Here is a 7074-nt window from a genome sequence, read left to right on the forward strand (position 1 = left end):
TCTCGATTTTTCACCAGGCTATTCGCGCGCCAACTGAATGGACGCGCATAGAACGACGGCCCATTCACCGTTCGTAACCGCGATGATTCGCGAAACGCCGATCCGTCCCGGCCCAAGAAGAAAGAGACACACCGGTTAACGACCCCTGCTGCCTGCTGGGCCGTGTTGCGTGTCCACAGACTCTCGAGGCTGTTCTTCGTCCCTTCAATGAAAGGTCGTTACCGTTCCTCGAGAGACGACCGAAATTTCTTTGATTCCATTCTTACTTCAATTACGCTCGTATTATGCGAAGTCGGACAAAGGAAAAATGGAAAAGTCGGATCGTCGAGATCGTTGAAGTCGAGGTCGTTCGCAAGTTGAGGTCGGGGAAAAAGGATGAAGGAAGCAACGAACGTTCGATATCCCGAATCATCAAGGACGCTGACATAGACACAGCTTTATAAAGCTGTACATACAAGCGCAACGTATTTACTAATTAGTGAGGTGTAAAGAGACCGAGAGTAAGCTACCACTAGCGCCGCCATTAACTACGCTCAGAGAACGCAATGCGGCGCAGCTGTGTTTGCTTAACTGTATTTTACTATTGCAAATACGATTTTGCACATTAATGGGAGAGAAACGGTCGGTGCGCACAACCTCTCCCCGTGTCGCCCCACCACTTGGCAAAATATACTCGAAACAACGACCAGTTAACCAGACGTGTGTCGCGCCACGATAACCGATCCTCAACGATCAAACTCTTATCACGGCGATGGAAATTTATATATTATTCGACGAGACTTTGTGTTCGAATCATAAATTCGATGACAAATTTCGTAACTAATGCAAAATTTCCAAAACTCGTAGAAAAATGATCAAATTTCCACGGAAGTTTAAGCTTTCGATTCGATTCACGACGATGAAGAGGACGAAAGGAGAGATACGCGCGTCGTCTTTCGCGTCTCGTTGACCCACAATCTTCAATTCCGCGAAGGAAGGACGAGTGACTCGATACGGGGAAACGAATACAGCCACTTTAACGGGAAACGAAATAACTGTACTTTTTGCCATTTCTTACAGGGCTTCTCCACGCTGGCTGATTCAAAGAGCTGGAATTTGGAGCGTAAAATCGTTTGATTCGCTTCACGGCCCTGCCGTCACGTTTGCCCCTCATTCTAGTCTTACACTCGCTCGTCTCGCCGCCGGAGAGACGACCTGCACCCTCCTCCCTCGCTTCTTCCAACCTCCCTTCGTTTCACCGAGCCATCTACCCGGTTTCACCCGCATCCGAACGTCATATGCAACTCGCCCGAATTTCTCTGCCCTCCTCCATTTTTTTTAACGCTGTGAAAGAAAAAAAGAAAAAATAAAATAAAAGTATCCTTTTAATTTTAGTCGAGTTGAAATCCCAAGATAAAAATCCTTCCAATAATGACAACAATAAATTTTCCTTCGCCACCCTCTTGTTGGAATCTAGAAGAGAAGGTGTTTCGTAAGTTCTTTTGAATTCTCCGCGTATTTCACGAGCTAAGCGCGCTATTTCACTTTCTTTCCTTTTTTTTTCTTTTTTCAGATTCTTCAGACGTTTAATTCGTGACCGAATATCGAAAGAGAAAGAGAGAGAGAGAGAGGAACCTCCTTGAACGTTTAAGGCAAGATTAAAGAAGTTTTTGCGGCACGAAAGCACACGAAGATACGGAGGAGATAGAGGGGGAGGGCTGCAGGTCCGAAGATTGGATCATCCCGCGAATATATCCGTCGAACGGATCGAACTACGGAGTAACACATTGTTCCCGCGGCAATGGGAGAATTACCTTTGCCCGAGCGCCGATGAAACGGAAACCGAGAGAACCAATTCCCCTCCGTTCGCAATTAACTTTACGAACGAGAGGAGGAATGGACGCGCCATTTCCCCATTTCGCGAGGGAATTACGGATTCGTAAAAAAAATTGCGTTTCTCGAAAAAGAAAAACAAGGGATCAAAGCAGTTTTCCAAAAGCAACAGTTTTACATTGGGGGAGGAAACGTTACAAATTTCCTTCTATTTTTATGGATCGAGGGAGGGGGCCTCGAAAAAGAGCGACCGTAAAATACTCGTCGTTCGACTCGATCCCTTTACCTTCTCGATGCCGAGCTCGAAACGATCAAACCAAGCTTGGAATCGTTCGCTTTGTCGCGCGGATGTAAATCACGAGGAACAGGGGAAAATCGGTGTTAACATCGGTGAAAACATCGGAGGATCTATCGAAAGGATCTACGAGCACTGTGTCGAGGGTTAAAATCCTCTGATCGACGATAAAAGGGCGGACGGTTGAGTCGTACGAAACGGAAAGAAGCCGTGGCGGGATCTTGCCGCGACGGAGGAGGGAGTTGGGGAGGGATGGGGAGGAGTTGCACAGCGATGCGGCGGCGGCGGCGGCGGCGAGTGCAAGGCGACGTGCGAACGTAATTGTGGCGCTAAAAGCAATTTCCCCCGCGCGTAATCGTTTTAGCAAAGTGCTTTGCAATTTAGCGAGTCTTTATTAAAATAAAGTCATTTCCAAGCCGGTACTTTATGACTGTCTACCTATCTCCTAATCGTTGGCCATCGACCAAGCGCTTTAACTGCATCGATTTATCGACCGGCGAATATTCTCCATTAGACCGACCGCTACAGCCGTCGTGTAAACCATCACCACCCCTTTTCTCCTACGATTCCACGATTCCACCGCGAATTAAACTGTTTCCCGGGTGGAGAGGGAGAGGGAGAGGGAGGGTGGTTAGACGGTAGCAATATGATCGAAAATCGAGGGAGAGGCGAAGAGCTAGATGCGTAACGCGATCACGACGTTTCGTCAGTGAATTGTAATTTAACGTAGTCGCGGTTTATATTCGAGGTTTGAAACGGCGCACACAAGACAGGGCTGTGAGGCGACGTATCGGGATACATACACTGTTGTAACGCTCTCTCCCGCTGCTAATCCCTGTTTACGCAGAATTCGTAACCGGAACAAAAGGGCCTCCACGTAAACCACGGGGGTTAATGTATCATTCCTTTAACGAGAGAGAATTTAAATCCGTCTAATGTTGTATAATGAATGTGTGGGCAACAACGGGCATTATTTATGTTGTCCAATCCTACGTACAACGTTCGTCTTTCGTCTCGTGGTCAACGAGAAAATATTAGGGAATGAGGAAATAAGAGAATAATATAGAAAAATATGTATGTAAATGTTAGTGTCCAAAGAAAGAGAGAGAGAGAGAGAAAGAGATCTCAAAGTTTGAAAAGTTCGTACGGCTAGTAGATCCATTTGGCAACGAAATTAATACACCTAGATTTATAAAAAAAAAAAAAAAATAAGCAACGAGGGTAAAAGAAAAGAAAGAGAAGAAACATAGTGTTTTCCAACGACAGTCTCATTCCATCGTTGTCAACGTCGAGAGTATTCTTCTGCTTCGCAACTCCGCTACCCCATAGTTCTTATTTGCCAAGTTCGTCCTCCAACTCCCATCCCCCTTATATTATACCATTCCTCCGACCTTCGTTCATCCGTGTCTCCGTCTCATACGTCCTTTTCCCACCAGCGCCATTCCATTACCTTAGATCTCGCCTACAACGATACTTTCTCGCCACGTTCTTACTCCCATGCGAATTCGCGAGAATCTTTCCCTCCACTCTCTTCTCCCCTCCCGTCCATCGAGCAATTTCATCGAGCTGAATTAATTATCAGCTTAAACGCGAAAGAAAATCCGCGTTATCCGTTTAAAATCAATTTGTCCCCGGGGCTCGCATCGACGAAAAAAGAGGTACAACAAAACCTCTCTCCGATGCGCGCGTCAATTCACGGTTCAAACGATTAATCATTTTCCCCTTCGTAAATCTTTGGAGGTGGAGGGAGGGGAAAGCGTTCAAAAGCGGTAATAAAATTTCAAATTGCGATTGTCATCGCGTAATAAAGTCCAATTAAAACCAATTAAATTGCATCCCGTTGTTAACTCGAAACAGTTTGGACAGTGTCCAAAAGCGGCGCGTGTGTACGCGTTGAATAATCGTGTAAGCGTTCGTAAGTCGTCGGCATCCGTTGTTGTTCGAAGGGAGGAAGACGTGGAGAGCGCATAGGGCGATATGCAATATCGAGAAACTTCGAATACCCTCGAACGAGGGTTTATTATCGGTCAGGTGTAACACACTGCACACGTTTTATCAGATGTTCGTCTTCGCGATGAGAATTTCGTGTAGCTGTTTGCCACGGGACGTAATACAAAGTTTCGGGGCCACCTGGTGGAACCACATTTCAGCGGCTCCTATTCGGTGGGAATAACGCCTCCGATGCATTAAGGGTCCTCGAGCCTCGGGAACCGTTTCACGATCCGCGTCAGGCAAATTTCCGAGGCAACCCCGTTCCCAGCTATAAATCTCGTAATGTTCCCGCGAACGAAGTGATATTAATTAACGTGAAAGCCGAAAATGTTCTCGCGCGTCAAAATATACACCGATTAATAGTTCTCAACCGAATGTGCGTTCTTCCCAGAAATTTTCCCCGAAATTGATTAACAAGATATCAGATCGATCCATTAGCGAATTATTAATCATTATAAAACTATCTTGATCATCGATCGTAATTAACTTTACTTATAATACGTTATATCTATGTTTTCGATCGGCACAACTTTATCTAACTCGTTCCCATAATCATAATAAGAATTATATATTAAGTTAAAAATAGCTTATAAGCTGAATCGAAGTTGTCAACTGATGCGATACTCCGATATACAGATGCTCATCTATCGGATCGTATTTCGCATATAATTACTCGAATCGAGGGAGTCATCTTCGGTTGGAAGAGTTAATAACCTCGTAAAAAAAAATGGCGATTCGTCGTCTCTCGTTTGCGCAAGAAATTCCATCCATCCATCTTGCTCGAATACCGAGAGACGCACGAGAGTCGGAGAGTCAGTCTCGTCGATGCACGCGATACGATTCGTCGCACGAACATACGGCGAATTCTCCGTCGTGAAAAATTCCTATTACCTCCAGCCGGGGAATTTTCATTTTCTCCAATACTTCCGCGTTATTTCTATTTCCGCAAAGTCCTCCTTTTTTTTCTCCCTCCCTCCGTCTTTCTTCCCACCTTATTCGCGTCATCCTCATCCATCCACGAGTCCAACGATTTAACCTCCTCCCCATAATAGCGAAATAATATATATATATATATATCGTAAGCCAGAGAGAAATCGTGAGAAATTCTCCGCGACACGGCGACCGTTTAGCTGACCCGTTATTTATCGTGGATTGAAATTCGAAGACTGCGACGTGGAATTTCATTAAAATTATGACTTGGATATTGGAACGCGGCACAAGTGCGCGCGTGAAGGCTCGTTTACGGGACGTGAATTGACTCGGCGAGGTCTCTGTCGTGGCACGCCTCTACTTGCGGAATGTATACGTGCGCGCGTATACGCGCTTTTGTCACAACGCCGCTATATAACGCGGCGCGGGGCTTTCGCAAAGGTTCGCAGTCCCCTTTCGAAATCGTTGAACCGATACCGCGACCCCTTTGTAAATATCACCGTCACGATCGCTTTAATACAGTAAAAAAGATACTTTTCGCTCCTACTTTCCATTCGTCACCCGCACGTTACCCGACAATTTAGAGCTATGAAACCGAGCGATACAGATTTCGCGATTGAAGGCGGACGCGTTGAAAAGCTTGCTTTGAGCAACGTGTAGAGTAACGTTCGAAGATTGTGTTGGAGAGGATACTTTGCTCTATACGTTGAGGAGAGTTCGATAGAGATATAATTTGGGATTCCATAGAAATTAGAGGCAGGGACGAAGGTGCAGTTTGTTAGAGATAGATAGAAGTTGGGTACGGGGATGACTTCGAACTCGTACAGTTCGCCGAAACTGGCACCGAAGTTTCCAAGTTTCCGAATCGAGGACCTTGGAAAGACCTCGTCTCTGGATTCTCAAGGTCTCGGTATCATCCGAAATCACCCAAGATCATTCTCTCGGTCTCCAATTCGCGTAATAGGATTTTCGAAGTCGATGAGAGATCCGTTCGTCAAAATTGGCATTCCCTTGAAATTTTGAAATTCTATAATGATCCGTAGATTTTGACGATATAGTTCCAGAGTTTACGAGAGTTTGAGATAATTGAATATCGAGTTCTATGGATCAAATATACTTGCAAACACGTTTCATGATCCTCGGATGACCGTACTCTAATTTCTCGAATCCAAGCCAATCCCGACCAAGTTCCGTAAGCTTCGATATGCTTCCTGTCGACGTTTCCAAAGTCGGTTCTCGATCAATCGCGCCAAACCTCAGATGATACCAATTGAATTTTACGAATCTGAAACGAGACTGATCGAGGCTTCCATAAACTCCGAATGATCAGTTTCGAGGCTTTTGAGACGATTTATACTCCTCCCCGCTCGAGTCTAACGTTGCCTATAACGAATCCCGCGAGTGCAATGTCTCCTTTGTATCGGATTACAAGAGATTCGCGTATCAAGTAAAATTAATCTACGTCGTCTCCCGTGCGTCTCGATAAATTTAAAAAAAAAAGAGAAAAAAATTCTACAAATTTCAAATCCGAGTAAGTTTCGATTATTAACGATTTTTATTAGAATTGTAATAAAGATTGTAAAGTTTACCTCGTACGATATATTACATCGAATCTTCGTCTACACTGACGTCGATACTATTAATATTCTATATTCCAATCGTGATATCAGACGATATGCATGCACGTATATGTATATTTACTTAAAAAATACACACAAGCGGGTCTAAACATTTATTCAATCGTAAATACGTATAGCCCGTATATCTTGCGCGCATCAGAGAGAGAAAGAGAGATAGAGAGAGGAATTTCTAGTTTACGAGGGTGGATAAATATATTTTTACAACGGGCAAGATCAGTGACCGAATGGCGGCGGCAGTAACCGGCCCTGCGGCCATTCGCGGGGAATCCGCACCGTTTCACTTTATCGCTCCGTTGTCAGGCTATCCTGAAAATACGGAAACGTCACTGTACCCTTGGGGCTTCTTCACGGTAACCACCCTCGCAGCTTGGAACGGATACGTGTATATATATATATATATATATA

General features: G+C 44.9%; 1 protein-coding gene across 1 annotated transcript in view; it reads right to left on the minus strand.

Moving 5' to 3' along the window:
• Positions 1–5681, minus strand: part of LOC102675478 (Down syndrome cell adhesion molecule-like protein Dscam2) — a 105893-nt gene extending 100212 nt beyond the window's left edge. Inside the window, exons 1-2 of the mRNA XM_031513633.1 lie at positions 5658–5681; positions 5563–5569 (exon numbers count right to left, since the gene is read on the minus strand). The gene's annotated coding sequence lies outside the window, so the exon portion shown is untranslated. The remainder of the gene's footprint in view (positions 1–5562; positions 5570–5657) is intronic.
• Positions 5682–7074: the final 1393 nt, after the last annotated feature.

Source organism: Apis dorsata, unplaced genomic scaffold (genome assembly GCF_000469605.1).
Source record: "Apis dorsata unplaced genomic scaffold, Apis dorsata 1.3 scaffold_683, whole genome shotgun sequence".
NCBI classification, from domain to species: domain Eukaryota; kingdom Metazoa; phylum Arthropoda; class Insecta; order Hymenoptera; family Apidae; genus Apis; species Apis dorsata.